Genomic DNA, 16,968 nt, shown 5'->3' with positions numbered 1-16,968 from the left:
TTGACTTGCATTGGGTTTCGTGTTTCAGTCGCACCCCGACTTTTCCATATAGTCGGCCGATTTCGTTCGACCCGACTTTTAAGAAAGTGGGGTTTCATTATACCCGACTCGACCCGAAAAAAGGCAAAGTCGCTCATCTCTACTTATAAGTTGTAGTATGAAAAGCAGAAACTTAACGTGGTCATCAAGTCTTAGGCTACAAGTCTGCAGTCACTCTATGGATTGGGTGGTCACATGACCGCAAATATGGGATTTGCTTACTTCCAGCCACATTCCGACTAGATGTGACATATAACCGAATGTAAGCAAACCGCCAGCACTGAAGAATCTGCTCGCTTTGGCTTTAAGGATTCACAAGCTTGCATGCAGTCTTGTGACTGTAGATTTGTACCCTAAGGCCATATTCACACGTTTTTGGTCAGTATTTTACATCAGTATTTGTAAGCCAAAATTAGGAGTGGACCAATCAGAGGAAAAGTATAATAGAAACACGTCTTCTTTAACAGTAGGAACATCTTAACTAACCTAGCGTCAATCCCATAAAACTACATTTTTCTACAGAATTTATCCTTTTAGATGAATATACAATATATGTTAGTAATTAATGATGGTAAACGTGCACATGTAGAGCTGATATGGATGTTGGCGAATTCTTAGGTCATAGGAAGGTCTGGATAACAATGCAGACAGCAGATGACCAGATAACTTGACAATAGCAGGTTCGTGGCAATTTCTGTTGATTTCTGTGCAGGTGCACGAGCTACGAGAACATTAAGAAAATGCGTTCATTTTGTGCATTGGCACATGTGGCAGGAGTTTATAAAATACACCTTGTATACGAGCAGCCATGAAATTGCAACAGTATGAATAAAGAGCGCGCCCATGAGCGAGCCAAGGTGATCTGAGCTGGCTATTGGCTGTCTCGCAAGCCCTAATTCCTGCAGAAGACCTGGAGGCTAAACACTCTCTCTCCACATGCCAACCCCCCAAGCATTTGGCTAGAATATTAATAAACAATTCTCTCTTGGGCTCCAGGAACCTATCTAGCACATCTCATAAATTGGCTTTACAATAGAGGGAAAAGAAAGGGGTTAGTGCCAACATTTGCTAAATAATATCATTATCTCTCCTTGGCATCTACACAGATACTTCTCCTACGGAGACAAAGGTTCAGGATATTAACAATTCACAGCATAGTTATCAAAAAAGGAGAGACATTGTCTGAGGTTATGCAAGAGGCAGAGGGCATGAAACAAGTTACCCGATCGCTCCCCATCTCCATGTAGTAACTTGGCAGGCAGATGTTATATTGTCTAACAAGAGCGGAGGTGCTAAACTGTAATAGTGAGTGTGGAGAAAACATGGCGCGCACAGGAATGAAATGTCAGTCCTACATTCTTGGCGTGTGGCTTCAGTTACCTGTCACTGATTCGGAAACTTCTGTTCCGGTAACGTTCTCCGTCAGTGTCAGACTGCCCTACATCAGGCCTAAAAGAGAGACACAGCCATTAATAATACGGTCGCGGAATAGGATTAGTACCTGAAAAGACAACTGTAAAATGTTATAATCTGTTATAATCCTCAGCAATAATTTGTAGCGTGATCAGCAATATCCAGAATAAGGTAGAAGCAACACAGAATTATAAGAATCTCCTACATGTAGATCCGGGTAGACGCGAAGACTCCATATCCTGGTAGGATTTATACCCACAGCCAATAAAATATTATTTTAGCCAATTTGAATAGAAAGGTATCCTGTGAATTCTTTTAAGTTTATGACTAATTAAAACTTTTGAAAATATGTACTACGATCAGATACTGTAGAAGCAGCAATCTACTATCAAGAGCAAAATACAACTTTAAAAGGGATTTTGCCATTGCCGAAATAGATGCTAAATGTATGATCGCTTGGGGTCAGGTTGCTATGACAATTGCAGATCCCAACAATAGAAGGCCCAAAGTCCTCCAAGTGAAATATGTGGGTAGTGAGCATGTGTGACCACCACTGATATAGACAGTAAATTGGGATTTTGGGACTCTTATTCTCGTGAACAGAGATCATACATTTGTCAGCTATCCTGTAAAGATTGACAGCAGCATTTACCTAGTTAACAGCCGCAGATGGATCGCGATTCCACCCGCAGCTGTTTCGGGCACATGTCAGTTGTATAGATCAGCTGACATGTGCCTGGAAAGGTGCAAAGCCTGCACCAAATAAGGGGAGTCCGACATCGGTGTACTATTAAACCCGATGTCGGAAAAGGGTTAATATTGATGGCCTATCATTAGAATCGATGGGGATGCGACACCATAACTGAGCAGTCCTGACCACTGGTGTTGACGGCAGCCAGGACTGCTCAGTTATGGAGCTGCATAGCACATCTTCATCAATTGTATAGTGGCCGTGATCGGGTACAGCACATCCGCCCCTATTCAAATCAGTAGGGGCGAATGTGCAGTACCCAGCCGCGGACACAATTCTGTTGATGGAGCTGTGCTGTATGGCTCCATAACTGAGCAGTCCCTGCCACAGCCAACATCGGACACATCTGATTGGTGGGGGTGCCGGCTGTCGCACCAACACCAATCAGACATTCAATTACCATTTAAAATACAGTGTAATGTTTTTGGCAGCTCATCCCGTATACATGAGGCATTGTGCTGCCGAAATCGATATTTTTTTTGGCAGCATAAGCGATCCATTCACGATGCTTGTTCATCGAGTGATCGCCAGTATGTGTGAACTGTGAATGAATGGGGGTGACAGTTCTAACAAAGCTCGTTACCAAATTATCTAGATGTCTAAATGTTCCAAAAGTGTCAATAAGGTCCCCAAGCCAAAATGTCAGCAATGGATCTCTAAGTTGCTTTTTGATTACACTCGTCTGTTGATATATTTGCATTAGAAAAATGCTACATGCAGTAATGTGTAAGGCGCAATAAAACTGGCATTTTTTGATGAAGGAAAACTGAAGAATCTTGTGCCATATTAATTGTCAGTTCCTGATGTTAAGCAGTGACATAACGAGAGTTCTTAGGACCGGGCTTCTCAGTCCTGTTCAGCGTTGGACTGGAACACCTTGGGCCCACCAGAGAAAATCATTCTTGGGGCCCACTATGTAGCTGCATAGAGTTAAATACCAGACCACCAATTATGCGGTAAAACACGCTAATATCCAGGTATAATATAAGGTTGTACATGTCTTAATTATGTAGCAGGAGTTGGGGTAGCCCCCTCATAGCATATAAAGCAGCCCCCTCACATAGTATAATGCAGCCATCTCATAGAATATAATGCAGCCATCTCATAGAATATAATATTGCCCCCTCATAGGGTATAATACTGCCCCCCTCATAGGGAATAATGCACCCCCTCATAGGGTATAATGCACCCCCTCATAGGGTATAATAATGCCCCCCTCATAGGGTATAATACTGCCCCCCTCATAGGGTATAATACTGCCCCCATCATAGGGTATAATACTGCCCCCCTCATAGGGTATAATGCACCCCCTCATAGGGTATAATGCTGCCCCCTCATAGGGTATAATACTGCCCCCCTCATAGGGTATAATACTGCCCCCCTCATAGGGTATAATACTGCCCCCCTCATAGGGAATAATGCACCCCCTCATAGGGTATAATGCACCCCCTCATAGGGTATAATACTGCCCCCCTCATAGGGTATAATACTGCCCCCTCATAGGGAATAATGCACCCCCTCATAGGGTATAATGCACCCCCTCATAGGGTATAATGCTGCCCCCTCATAGGGTATAATACTGCCCCCCTCATAGGGTATAATACTGTCCCCCTCATAGGGTATAATGCTGCCTCCTCAAAGGGTATAATGCTGCCCCCCTCATAGGGAATAATGCTGCCCTCCTCATAGGGTATAATGCTGCCTCCTCAAAGGGTATAATGCTGCCTCCTCATAGGGTATAATACTGCCCCCCTCATAGGGAATAATGCCCCCCTCATAGGGTATAATGCTATATAGATATATAGATATAGAGTTAGATAGATATAGATAGAAAGATAGATGTAGAAATAGATAGATATAGAGATAGATAGTAGATAATGGATAGAAAGTAGATAATGGATAGATATAGATAGAAAGATTCATAGAGATAGATAGAGATAGATATAAAGATAGATATAGAAAGATAGATAGATAGATAGATAGATAGATATAGAGATAGATAGAAAATAGATAATGGATAGATATAGAGATAGATAGCTATAGATAGAAAGATATAGAGATAGATAGATATATAGATAGAGATAGATAATAGATAGAGATATACAGATATAATAATAACAATAATAATAATATAGACATATATAGATAGATATAGAGATAAATATATATAGATAGATGGCTATAAATAAAAATAGACATAGAGATAGATAGATATAGAGATAATAGATATAGAGATAGATAGATAGATAGATAGATAGATATAGAGATAGATATAGAGACAGATAGATATAGAAAGATAGATATAGAGATAGATATAGAGATAATAGCTAGATATAGAGATATGTATAGAGATAGATAGATAGATATAGAGTTAAGGGGGTTTTACACTAAGCAATATCGCTAGCAATATCGCTAAAACGTCACTGGTTTTGTGACGTTATAGCGATATTGCTAGCGATATCGCTATGTGTGATACTTACCAGCGACCGGCTCCCCCGCTGCTCATCGCTGATCGCGCGAGAATGTCCGGCTCCATTTCTCGTCGGGCGCTTCCTGCTGAGACTTCCTGCTGTGACGACGAGCGAGGCTGGACGCGGGCGGGAGGACGCAGGATCGCTGTGTGTGAAAGGTGAGTATCGTGCGCTGCGTCGCTGCTGCATCGCTGTGAGATCTTTCTGTATGAAAGCTCACTAGCGATCATTTAGCGATGCACCAGCGATCCTGACCGGGTCGGATCGCTGGTTGGATCGCTGGTGCATCGCTAAATGTAAAAGGGCCTTTAGAAAGATAGATAGATATAGAGAGAGATATAGAGATAGATAGATAGATGGATAGATAGATATAGATAATAGAGATAATAGATAGATATAATAGATAGATATAGAGATAGATATAGAGATAGATGGATAGATCAATAGATAGATAAAGAGAGAGAGAGATAGAGATATAGAGATAGATAGATAATGAGATATAGAGATAGATATAGAGATATAGTGTTAGATAGAAAGATAGATATAGAGATAGATAGATATAGAGATAGTGTTGCACAGTATACCAAAAAAGAAGCATTGCACTGAAAATCTGACACCTAAAAAGACCTAGAAAATTCATGTCTCTCCAGCTGTGCCATATCACATAGAAGTAGAAATGAATCACCCTTACACACCCAAAAAATTAATGAAAAATGTATCAACAGCTGTCCCTTCGTGTTGAAGAGTTGAGTATTTAATGAGAAAATTGTTTAAATGCATATCCTGTTATAATTGTCCCATAATAATTGCTATGCTACCCATAAATATTGTCTTTGAAGATGGATTTGTGGTGGTCTTGGACCCTATCCCTCCCACCTAAGCTGTTGCTTCACTTGTATGCACAGTGCTGCCCTGGATTACATCGTGTTTGAGAGCGAAGTGCAGAGAGACTGCCAAGTGCTGCTCCTTCCAAAGTGTAAGCTTCCATAGGGTCCATTAACATTGCACAATTATCGTAAATGAGCATTTTTAAGAACACTCATCACATGATAATCTTGCAGCATAAAGAGGTTGACAATCACCTGATGAATGAACAAAATGCTTGTTCGTCGGGTGAAATGATCATTTGTGCTGCACAAATTATCATCTTTTTTAGCATTGCAGTGTCCTGTGTAAACTGAGCCTGTGCTGCTGAGAACAGTGGCAGCCTGCGGGCACTGAGCGATCTTTTACAATCCGCATGAGTGGACTAGTCATAAAATGACCATCGATTGGAAAATATTTACCGACTGGCGGTCGTTTAATGCTGCCGATCGGTTCATGTGAACGGACTGTTAATCTGCTGGGTCCCTTCACAGTCGTGCCCTCCGATCCTTACTCACCTGATGACAGGTAAGCTATCTCTATGCCTGCTATAATAAAACATAGATTTGTGCCGGAATATGCACAATTTCCTTCTCTTCTACATACTAAATCTGGACGTCGTCCTTTGAGGCCATGACCACTTAATTCACTAAACTGTACAGCTAAAATGTCATCGAAAATGTGATGTAAAACACCTAATTAAATGCGCGCCTTCGCATTAGGTGCATCCATTGTGCCAAGACATGGGCATTATAAATAACACAGTGACTGTATTAATGATTCTTGTTCTATGAGCGCTGATACAAATGAGTCCGGCTATAAAGCCTAAGACATCACCTGTCATTCATAATCTTGAAGCCAACACTGTCAGAAAGACTTGAGAAGAGCACATAACCAGACAGATGACCTTCAACCAAAAAAAAAGGCAAGCTGAATCTTCGAGTGAGCTATTTCCATAACCCAAGCACAAAAAGTTCCCGGAACGGTGAAAGAGACAGAGCAGAAATCTTCACCTCCCATTATGGAGCATGGCTTCCATCCAGAGAGACCAAATCCACCTCGTTGACAACGCAGTCAGTGTTAACTATGGGAGGTGTACGATTCCCCGTAGCCGACGTAACGAAGCATTCAATATGATTGTCCTCACAAAGGACAAAAAAAACATCTGAAGCTGCAGAAGGCGAGGTCGTAAAAGCCTGTAACGTTCCCCCGCTCGTCTGTAAATACACCCAACCAAATTCAAGGCGAGTTGCCATCTCGTACCGACATCAGTAACCGCCAAGAGCACATCCCGAGTATATTGTAGTTTACGTGATGGAAACCCTCGTTCGCTCTTTCAGAAAGCTTTGCCACTTGTTCATTGCTTTATGAATTGCTCTTGCCAGCTACAGTAAAAAAGAAGGTATTGTTTCAATGCAGGATGGATAAATAACATTTGAGTGCAGAGCCTCGGAGGCAACCTTTACCTGCACGGATTGGATGCGCCGGGAGGGGAGAGTGTCTCTAAATGTCCTTGTGTCACTGTAATCCGCCTTTAATGTATGGCTTAATTTCCTCTCGCATTAGACACTTGATAAAAACGAGAGGGTTGTCAGTTTTCCATTGCCTGGTTTTATAGGGGTTATAAAGCAGGACCCACAATGCTTTGCACACAGCCGTTGGCTCGGACGGGTACCTGTGAAACAACTTTATCACATCCTGGACGACAAACAAATTGCAAATACTGATTAAGCCATAAAGTTACAACAACATTAAAATATAATGAGAGGTTATTGGAAAGGCAGTTAAAGCGGCAGCATGGAGCCTGGAAGTTTCTTTTTTGACTCTTATACTGTTACGCGGACATTATCGTCGTACATGTCTGCAGATATTTATCCGCGAAATGTTTATTGCTCAGATATACGGCTCGGTTGCCGCAGCTGGACTTTTTTGAAGATACTGTAAAACCTTGTAGACTACATAGGGTGTATATTATCGCACCGTATCACATTACTTCTACATTCCGGGAATTCAGGTGATTTCTCTGTAAAAGACAAAGGGCGTTCGTCCACATTTATCCGCATTTCTATTGCACAGATTGTACCTGACGTGTGAAATCTCTTAGGCCTCATTCACACCAGTCTATCCCATGTCTACTATTTCTGTATTTAGAAGGTTCTGAATATGTCAGCACTGCAGCTATTCACACAGCAGTTTTTAGTTATTTCACATATGTTCTTTGTGTTTTATCTATAAAAGATGATGGATCGTGAAAAATAGACATCCTTCTAGCTTGTCTGTATTTAAAGGACATCTGTCAGCATTTTTTTGTATTGTGAGGGCAGCATAAAGACACAGATTTCAGAGATGCGTCACTTATTAAGCTGTGTGGTGTTGTTTCAATACAATGAGTGTTTTATTACCAGGAGATTATCACTGCAGGACTACAGCTCATGTGAGCCCTGGTCCAACCACGCCCCTTCCTTTGATAAGTAGCTCACTGTCAATAGACTATGTACATAGATTGCTGTGGTGTGGGCGGGGGCAGCTTTTTAAGCTTTGCTACATGCTAAATCTAAAAACTCTGATTATGCCACAACTGCTGCACCCAGTAATATAAGTGACACGCTGTTGGAATCAGGGTCTCTTTCCCTATATCACGCTGCTCTTAGATGAGGTAGCAAAAAACCTGGTGACAGATACCCTTTCTAGAAACTCTGTGGGTAAAATGTACACAGAGTGCATCATCTGGAAGTTCTGGGCACCATATAGCCAAATAATCTTGCACCCTACTAGCTCTTTTTCCTGTTCCCCAACAGATTGTTGTATATTATACATAGAAAATAATAATTTGCCAATAGCCAAAAAGGGGAAAAAAAATCTGTAGTTTGTAGGGCCCAGTCTATCACAGGTCCCATAGGGCAGAGGGCATATTCTGGTGGCCCAATGCTCTGTAGGTGGCAATCTACAAACAATACGCTTACCTATTTCTGTGCCCATTGCCACTGATCCCCATCTTATATTCTTCAGCCCCCATCCAATTTCAAACTGAGATATGACATCTATGCAACCATCCAAAAGTAAATGGGTCAGTATCATTGAATCGACTAATGCGGCCCCTTCCCCTGCCAGGACCGCTACTCTACTCTATGGCATACGTATGGCTTATATGTTCAGTACATACATATAGAAGAATATTCAGGATTGAGAGTCCTCAGTGGTTGATACCTTTTAATGGCTAACTGAAAAGATGGTAACACATTGCAAGGCTTCGAGACTACTCAGTATCAGTATCCACCACTGAGGACTCTCAATTCTAACTATTCTTCTATCTACTGGCTAACAAGCTTTCCTGTACATACATATAGGAATTTTCCAAGCAAATGACATAAACTGACAATAAGATAACTGCAGATCTCCATTTCTGCAGCATAAAATGAGTTTTATACCAATCTCAATGCCTGTGATGTTTCTTGATTTCTCAGTATGTGCTTCTTACTATCGTTTCTTCCTATAAACATAGCTGCTTTTGCTAAGCCATTTGAAGGACTGTGACAAAAATGATGACTAACTATAACATTTCAAATATAATATGAAATACTTGACCAAGAGACAGCAACTATTAGATAAAACTAACCTTTGACCATAGTTCAACTAACAGAATGTTTACATTTATTTATTTTTTGTTGGTATACTTGGTGGCCACAATGGTTAGGTAAGTCCTATTGTGCAACCATCCATCCACAGGTATCCAAGAACCCAGCATGTGCCAGGGAAACATTCCTTGTACCATTACTCTACTTCCCTCTGAATAAACTGTTCACATCTGACAGAGGAGGGTTTATGTTGCTTGAACCAAAATCTGCACTGTGCATTAGAAATCTGGATTCATTTGACCCAACACTGGTTTTCAATTGAAGGGTGATTTTTTTTCAACCTGGAGTCTTGTCTTTCTGGGTTCCTCAGACAGCAATAGAGCTCCAACTAAATGTCTGTTTTTATAGTCTATTTATGCTAAGGATAAATGAGTTGTGTGTTCGGTCACGATAGTTGGAGCACCTATCAGAATTCTTCTTAACAAGAAGATTACATCCATAGGACCCCCGTTCACTGAAATTTTTTCTTCAGTCATGCCATTTTTGCTATACACTTAACAATGTTGCTGTTACTCACCTGTCCTGACTCAGGCACCAGTTCTTGGTTTCTTCTCCTAGGGCCAGTTCCCTTTGTTCATATCTATGCTGGGTTACTGTAGTGAAACAGAAACTATATTTAACATCATCACTCAAGGCCTTTCAAGGCTGACTCAGGCTGCTATGTCCTGCCTGAGTATTCAGTAAGTATAACACTCACTTACCACTTGTATTTCAGACGTTTACACCACTTGTTTGACTGCTGTCCTGCATGCACCACTGTCCTAGTCCTCACTGTTCTACATGCTATCCAGTTTTGTAGTGCCATCAATCTTGGTCCATGCTGCTCACCCTTACCTATTGCTATAGAGTCTATCTCACCAAGTAAGCCTTTAACAGTTGCAAGGTGAGTCCTGTCTAGTCTATCACCGATGATGACCAAGCTTTCTTCGAAATTGCTCAGATTACTCACTTTTCCATTCTAATGTGGATTTTGACTAAAATTGACATAGAAAACGTTTTCCAAGGTCACATGTTTACATTTCTTACAAAAAAGCTCCAATCTTGAAAAAGTATCTCTAATAAAGTGGACACTCATTGTAAAGCTTGTTTTGGACATTCGTGTTTTGTAGTCTAAGTATGGACCACCATGAATGGACCAACATGTCTCCTGACAGAACTTAACCACCTCGTGTATATAAGCTGTCAAGTTTGAGTCAGAAAACACGTAACCAGTTTGTGGACTGTGTCCATGCTCAGACGGCGAAACATGGATGTGTGAAACCTGGATAAGTCAGTGTAAGCTAAAATATGTATCATACTTCTGCATCTAAAGAGTCTTATATGTAGAAAATAGAAAATGTTACCATACATAAAACCCAGAGACTTGCTTAGCTCTAATAATTAATGAAATAAGATCATATGCTATGAGATGCCCCTTAATATGGGCTGGGTTAATGAGTCCAGTGGCAGAAGCGCTATGCATTTTCATTTTGAATTTATAGATCACTAAGAGGAAGGTTTCTAAATTAGAACTAATAACTATTTGCTTGGCATTTGTATGTTTGTGCACATAAACTGTATATATATATATATATATATATATATATATATATATATATATATATATATATATATATATATATATACAGTATATCATCCATGAAGAACTTAAGGCTTGGAATGTTGATGGATGAGTGTGAAGACTGAATAACTCCTTACTTTCTATGACACTTAAATTAAAGAACATAATTTATGCTGTAGACAAACTTCACAGAATGGTCAAACCTCTCTGTTAGCAGTTACATCATATTGGGAAATAATTGGCATGCTGTGAATTAGGGAATGTTGCATAAACCAAGGATTAGCAAATGTATTTTGAGACAAATCTGACCAAAAATAGTAAAGCAACCAACATCCTAAAGGTTCAAGAGAAAAAAAGTTAGATTTTGGATTGACTAGTCAAAGTTCTATCTTGAAACCAATACAAACCGTACAGTATCAGGACCTGGGATGATCATTTGATGGAAGAAAAAGAGATCTACAAGTTTAACAACCTACGGTCAGTTCTGTAATGAAGAACTAATTTCCTCATCCTCAACTTAATGTGATCTCTAAAATGGAGCCCTGGAATTATTTGGGAGATGGATTATGCAGGGTCCTGTCTTGAATGGAGCTGAGGTGCATATGGGCAAACTTCACTCCATTCATTTTCCATGGAACTGTCTGTAATTGTCGAGAACTGTGCTCAGCTTTCTCCAAGCAGTTCCATTGGGATCAAAGGGTTTCTCAGTCGTCAATTATGGTATTTTAAAAATTACACCTTTAAAGATCAGGAGTTTTTAATATGACAAATGAGCAATATTAGGTGTCAACTGTAAGGAACATGGATGTTACTATGAAATTGAGTCCAAGAACCTGCCCTTTTTTAACAGGACTCAGGGCAGTAGCCACGGGTGATGCATTCGCCTGCCATGCCCTAGTCCGCTACAGGAAAACGGGGTCTTGACTTGGTGTGTGTGTGTGCCGTCGTGTTTCATCTATAGACATCTCCCAGTCCTGCTCTGCCACACTTTGCATGGGGACAGTTCCTTTTGACTCCAAGATAAGGAAAGCACACCAATTCATATAACCAAATTTCTTTTCACTAACAATCCAGATAGCATATTTAGAATACCAAGGGTTGCAGTTGTCACATTCTTTTGTCCGATACAGTGGTACACTTCCAATGGATATACACAGTGTCACATTTGGATAATTTCAGCTTAAGTCGGGTACCTCCATCTTCCTAGTATAGTGTCACACGGGTCAATACAGTATGATAAGCTATGACTACTGCACTTCAGCCCACTACCCATAAGACATACCTCTGGATGTGACTTCACTGAGAGTGCCCCCCAGTCTCTCTGACTGTATCCCGCTTGGACGGCAGCTTCCAAGGCCTGGCCGACACTATTTTAGCTCTGCCTGTTCCAGTAGAAAGACACAGCAGAATTATCTGAGAAAGTGTAGCACAGCATGGAGAACAGCCCTCAAAGAAAAGGAGGATAATGACTAAATCCCCAACTGCACCTAGTTGTAGTGGATGACTACCCCTGAAGCAGAAATTTCCTGGGCCCTCATGACACACAGTTTGCCATTGATGCAGTAAGAATCTCAGAAGTAAGTGGCCCGTGGTGGAGATAGGAACCATGAAGGACTACATGTAATGACAAATAGAAGGTACTGGGATTTTGAGGTCCACTGGGGTATCACAGTCCTGTAGAGTGGAAGTAGGGATTCAGAGTTTCGGTATAGGACTCCAGGGTGGTATAGGGCCTACTGCCTCCCCTAGTTTAGTTTCAGCTTTCTACTGTTTAAGGAAAGTCTAATTCAGTCAATGGAAGCGTTCATTTTTGATTGACTGTCACATTACTGTAAAGCAAGATTGACTTTGACTGGGAGTTAAAGAAAGTTGTATAACTCAAATCGAATGAAAGAATCAAGTTGTGCAAAAAAAGCAAAATGTCACATTCTGCCACAAACTTAAGGAACCGGTGCAGAACTGAAAACCAGGAGTTGAAGTGAGGGTTCATAATAAGGAAAAAATGAAAAGCTACCTAACAAGTCGTCTCTCTTTCCAGCTTACAGAGTTAAATTATGCATTTCTGGTTCGTTGTTTGCTGGATTAAATTTAAAACTACCTTAGACAACGTTAGGCAGCATAATCCATCACTTGATCACTGCCAGGATGGATAAAAGCAAGGCGGAATATAAAAAAATACACTTCTACTACTCTCAGCATCTGTTTTAGGGAATTGGGCTCATAAATCAAACTGTCTTGTCAGTTTCAGTGGCACCATCAGAGTGCAGTGTTTAAACGCCGTATGCCCTATGCATAAATGTAATTTCCCCGAATGTCAGCGGGAAATGCACTGCAAAGTATAACACATTGTGTATCTTTGACCCTGTAAGTGCTGAAATCACAGATTCTTATTATTCTGACATGATAGAGAGAGAAGAGAGGAAAAAAAGACTCTTGTCCTGTCTTATGCGTTTGCTAGATGTTGTTTTTTTGCTAAGTCCCCTACGCAATTGTAATGGAGAAGGGTCGGGATATTTTACAGCTGACTGGGGTAGGAGGGGGTAGATTGGATTATTTTTCCTCCTTAATATGCAATATCTGCTCGCTAGTTGAAAAAACTAAAGTGTACACACAATTGCTAAAAAAGAAAAAATTAGGCAAAAAAAGGAGGCTATGGGGCATGTTCATGCCAAAAGCACCTGCATCACAAGTAGTGCCCTGGCGCCAGATAGCAAACACTGTTAACACCACCTTAACCACGGTTGGATCTATGTGGCAGCCATTATTGGTTGGGTGCTTTGTCCATGGGGTATTATGCACGTGGTTCACTCTCTATGATGGAAGTTTTCACCATGTGGTCTCATTCTTACTAGAGAAGGAATCCACTTAAACAGTTCATCATGATATAGCAGTGGGCTCAAATACTGTACTTTGAGCAAAATGTCAAAGCGAACCTACACTTCAACATTTTTTAATATGTGATAGGTGTTTAAATTTCCTTTGACCCCCACTGCTTGCTCAAAAGACCTGTCAGAAGTTCGTTGCTCAGGAAATCAAATTCATCGTGGGCGAGTGATTTACCGACTCAATGGTAAGTCAACGTGCCCATAGTGGTAGCTGTTTGGTTTTCACACTACCTGGTGCCATCTATGACGTTTGCCTTATAGCTAGGTTCAGGCTAGTACGTACATAGTATACCCCATATCTTTTAATCACCCTCAAGGTTTTGCCCTCCGTAACACTCCAAATATCCTTCATACAGGGAATACCTGTCACTTTCTAAGGCACATTTTAAAAGGTTTCAAGATACCAAAAATAGCAATAATCTACAAACCACTGGCTACTTAATGATTGATATCGTTAAATTTCAGATCACGGTCATACCTTCTCAACTTTCACAAAAAGATGACGGCACACTTTGTATCATTTTTTCCTGCCTCTTTTCCTGTTATCCCCAAGTTATAAACATTAAATGTTTTATTTTCACCATCGTTAACATCACATTCCCAGTAAATTTATAGAACTTAGAAAATTATTACAATTGTACTGCTAATTTTGATTGATATTAGAGGTAGTAGACTTGACATACACAGGGTTGATGAATAGAGGATGAGCGTTGAGGTCGGAAGCATTTTTAAGGTTGAGCTAATGATGACTTTTCACATATGGGTTAAGCACCAATGATATCATTTTGACCCTGGTACCATGTTCCGGTGATGCTATGACCTCCATGTTGCCACTGTTGCATAGTAGGCTCTAAATACATATTCAATGGGTACAAAAGTGACATGTACTTATGAAGCCATTAGCTGGTGATCACAATGTTAAAGGATATAGTAACCATTGCCAATAATGTTTCTAGCAATTAAAATGGCAATCGGGTATAATATAATGTATTGATCTGAAATTTATACTTGCCGCAGTTATTTGAAACTAATAAAGAGGAAAACAAATCTAGCTTACTGTATCTGCTTGAATCCTCAGAAGTATGACGCAAACGTCACTGAATATAACAATAGCAATCAAAATGAGTAGAAAGGGGATCCCACTCAATGGATCTAAAGAATCTTCAAATTTATTAACACATTTATTAGCACATCTGTAGTCACTAAAATAGAATATCAAAACATCAACGCGTTTTGAGTTGATGAGTGAGGGTGCAGAGGGCACCAGAAACGCGTTGATATTTTGAAATTCTATTTTACCAACTGCAGATCATAGAATCATAGAATGTTAGAGTTGGAAGGGACCTCCAGGGTCATCTGGTCCAAGTCCCTGCTCAATGCAGTAACCACTAAACCATCTTAGAAAGATATCTGTCAGGCCTGTGTTTGAAGACTTCCGTTGAAGGAGAATTCACCACCTCTCATGGCAGCTTGTTTCACTCATTGATCACCTGTGAAAAAGTTTTTCTAATATCAAATCTGTATCTTTTTCCTTTTCAGTTTCATCCCATTGCTTCTAGTCTTTGTGCACATGAGAATAAAGTTGATCCCTCTAGATCCCACTAGATGTATGTGAAGACGTTTTAACAATGTATTCATAAAATTGTAGATTTTTTCTCTCTGTTGATCCCATTTGAACTGAATGACTCATGTTGTACTTTCCAGTGTTATAAATGTAGATGCCACTGGTGTGACACTGGAATCTCTCTTGACTAAATACGCTTAATGGCCGCATGATTACCTCCCAAAATTTCTGCTTTTAACTGAAGACAATCCTCATTTGTACACAGCATATAAAAAGTGGTACCAAACAGAGAAACCATCGAGAAGTGTCTGAAGCCGATTTATTGTAGGTGAGTACAGTTCAGAATATAGTTTGTACGGGAAAGCAGCACACACATTTGTATAAGAAATGCCCTTTAAAGTCACAAACAACCCTAAAGAAACAGAGAAAATGTATTTTTCTAGAGTCGGTGCTACCAGCAAAAGTTTAGCACAATAATTTCAATCGGCATTTACTTTGTAACCATTATGCTTTCCTTCTCGCTAGACACAAGGTAAATGAATGGCCGTGGGCTGGACGGCTCCGCACTCCCTTCTGCATGCATCTTGTTCAAGGAAATGAGGTTGAACGGCTAAATTCCCCGTCGCCACACTGGAGAGCCTGTAATGTGTGTAGCCTGGGGTGAAAGCCACGATGGATAGGGAGACCAGGCCGATGCAAATAGCATTGGTTTAATTAGGCCAAACGTCTGGAGAGCAGAAAAATGAGCTGCCATCAAAACCTTCCTACTCTAGGCAAAAACATTGAAGCTCGATACAGTCAGACAATGGATGAACAAGTGTTAGAAGAAAGCTATCATAATAAATATGAACTGGGTTCAATTTCCTGAAAGCATAAACGATAATAATATAATAATTATGATCTTGTGATATAAGATTTTTGCCAATGTCAATGCAAAAATGGTATGCTACCAGAACTTTTTTTAAAAATGGCCAAAGCCTTTGCTGATGATGATCTCAGGTGTCCAGTAATCATTTGTATAAAACAGATCCAGTAAATAAAAATTAATTATCAGTTTCAAACTGATGAGAAAACTAATGCACTTTTAAATGGATCCATTCACACTGACTTCATAGTGTGATCTGGCGACTCGGAACTGAAGTCACGTGACTTAGGCCGGGATCACATTGGTTTGTGGCTGGCCACCACTTTTTGCCATGCGCGCTGGGTTATGCACACCATTCTTTATGTCTTTATTTTGATTGATCTAGGCTGTTTTACACACATACAGCAGCCCTACCCTGCACCAGGCTCTATTTGATTGTGCACATGTGTCTGGGCCTGTTTCACCCTTCATCTGTGGTTGCTGGTTTGGCAGTGTAGAGGTCATATCTGAAATGTCCATGTCCGGATCTGGTCGGCCTTTATCTGGGCTCACCCTTTCTGGCACCATGGGAGTGATTCAGAAATGCTTCAGGTACAGTTTGCATTTAATATAGTCTTGCTTTTAATAAATTTAGGAGGCCGTAATGGCACAGTGAATATAAAAAACGTAGAGTAGGACTGCCCCATATCAGAATGCCATGACTTGGCGGGGTGGCTCAAAGAATTGATCAATTGTTTGCTAATGTCTCATTTTAGAGTACAGTTAGAAATCAATATGTGCATATGCACTTTATGTATTGCGTTCGGACCATAGGCAGCGCTGGCTTCTCCCCTTTTTTATTTGGTGACTCAGTCATACCACACGTTCGCTGCAAATCTTGACAAAGGTTCTTCACCACGTAAGAACACGTTATTCTGGTA

This window comes from Dendrobates tinctorius, unplaced genomic scaffold (assembly GCF_039654945.1).
Source record: "Dendrobates tinctorius isolate UK_male_01 unplaced genomic scaffold, ASM3965494v1 ptg000022l, whole genome shotgun sequence".
Classification (NCBI taxonomy): Eukaryota; Metazoa; Chordata; class Amphibia; order Anura; family Dendrobatidae; genus Dendrobates; species Dendrobates tinctorius.
Note: the sequence above shows the minus strand (reverse complement) of the source record.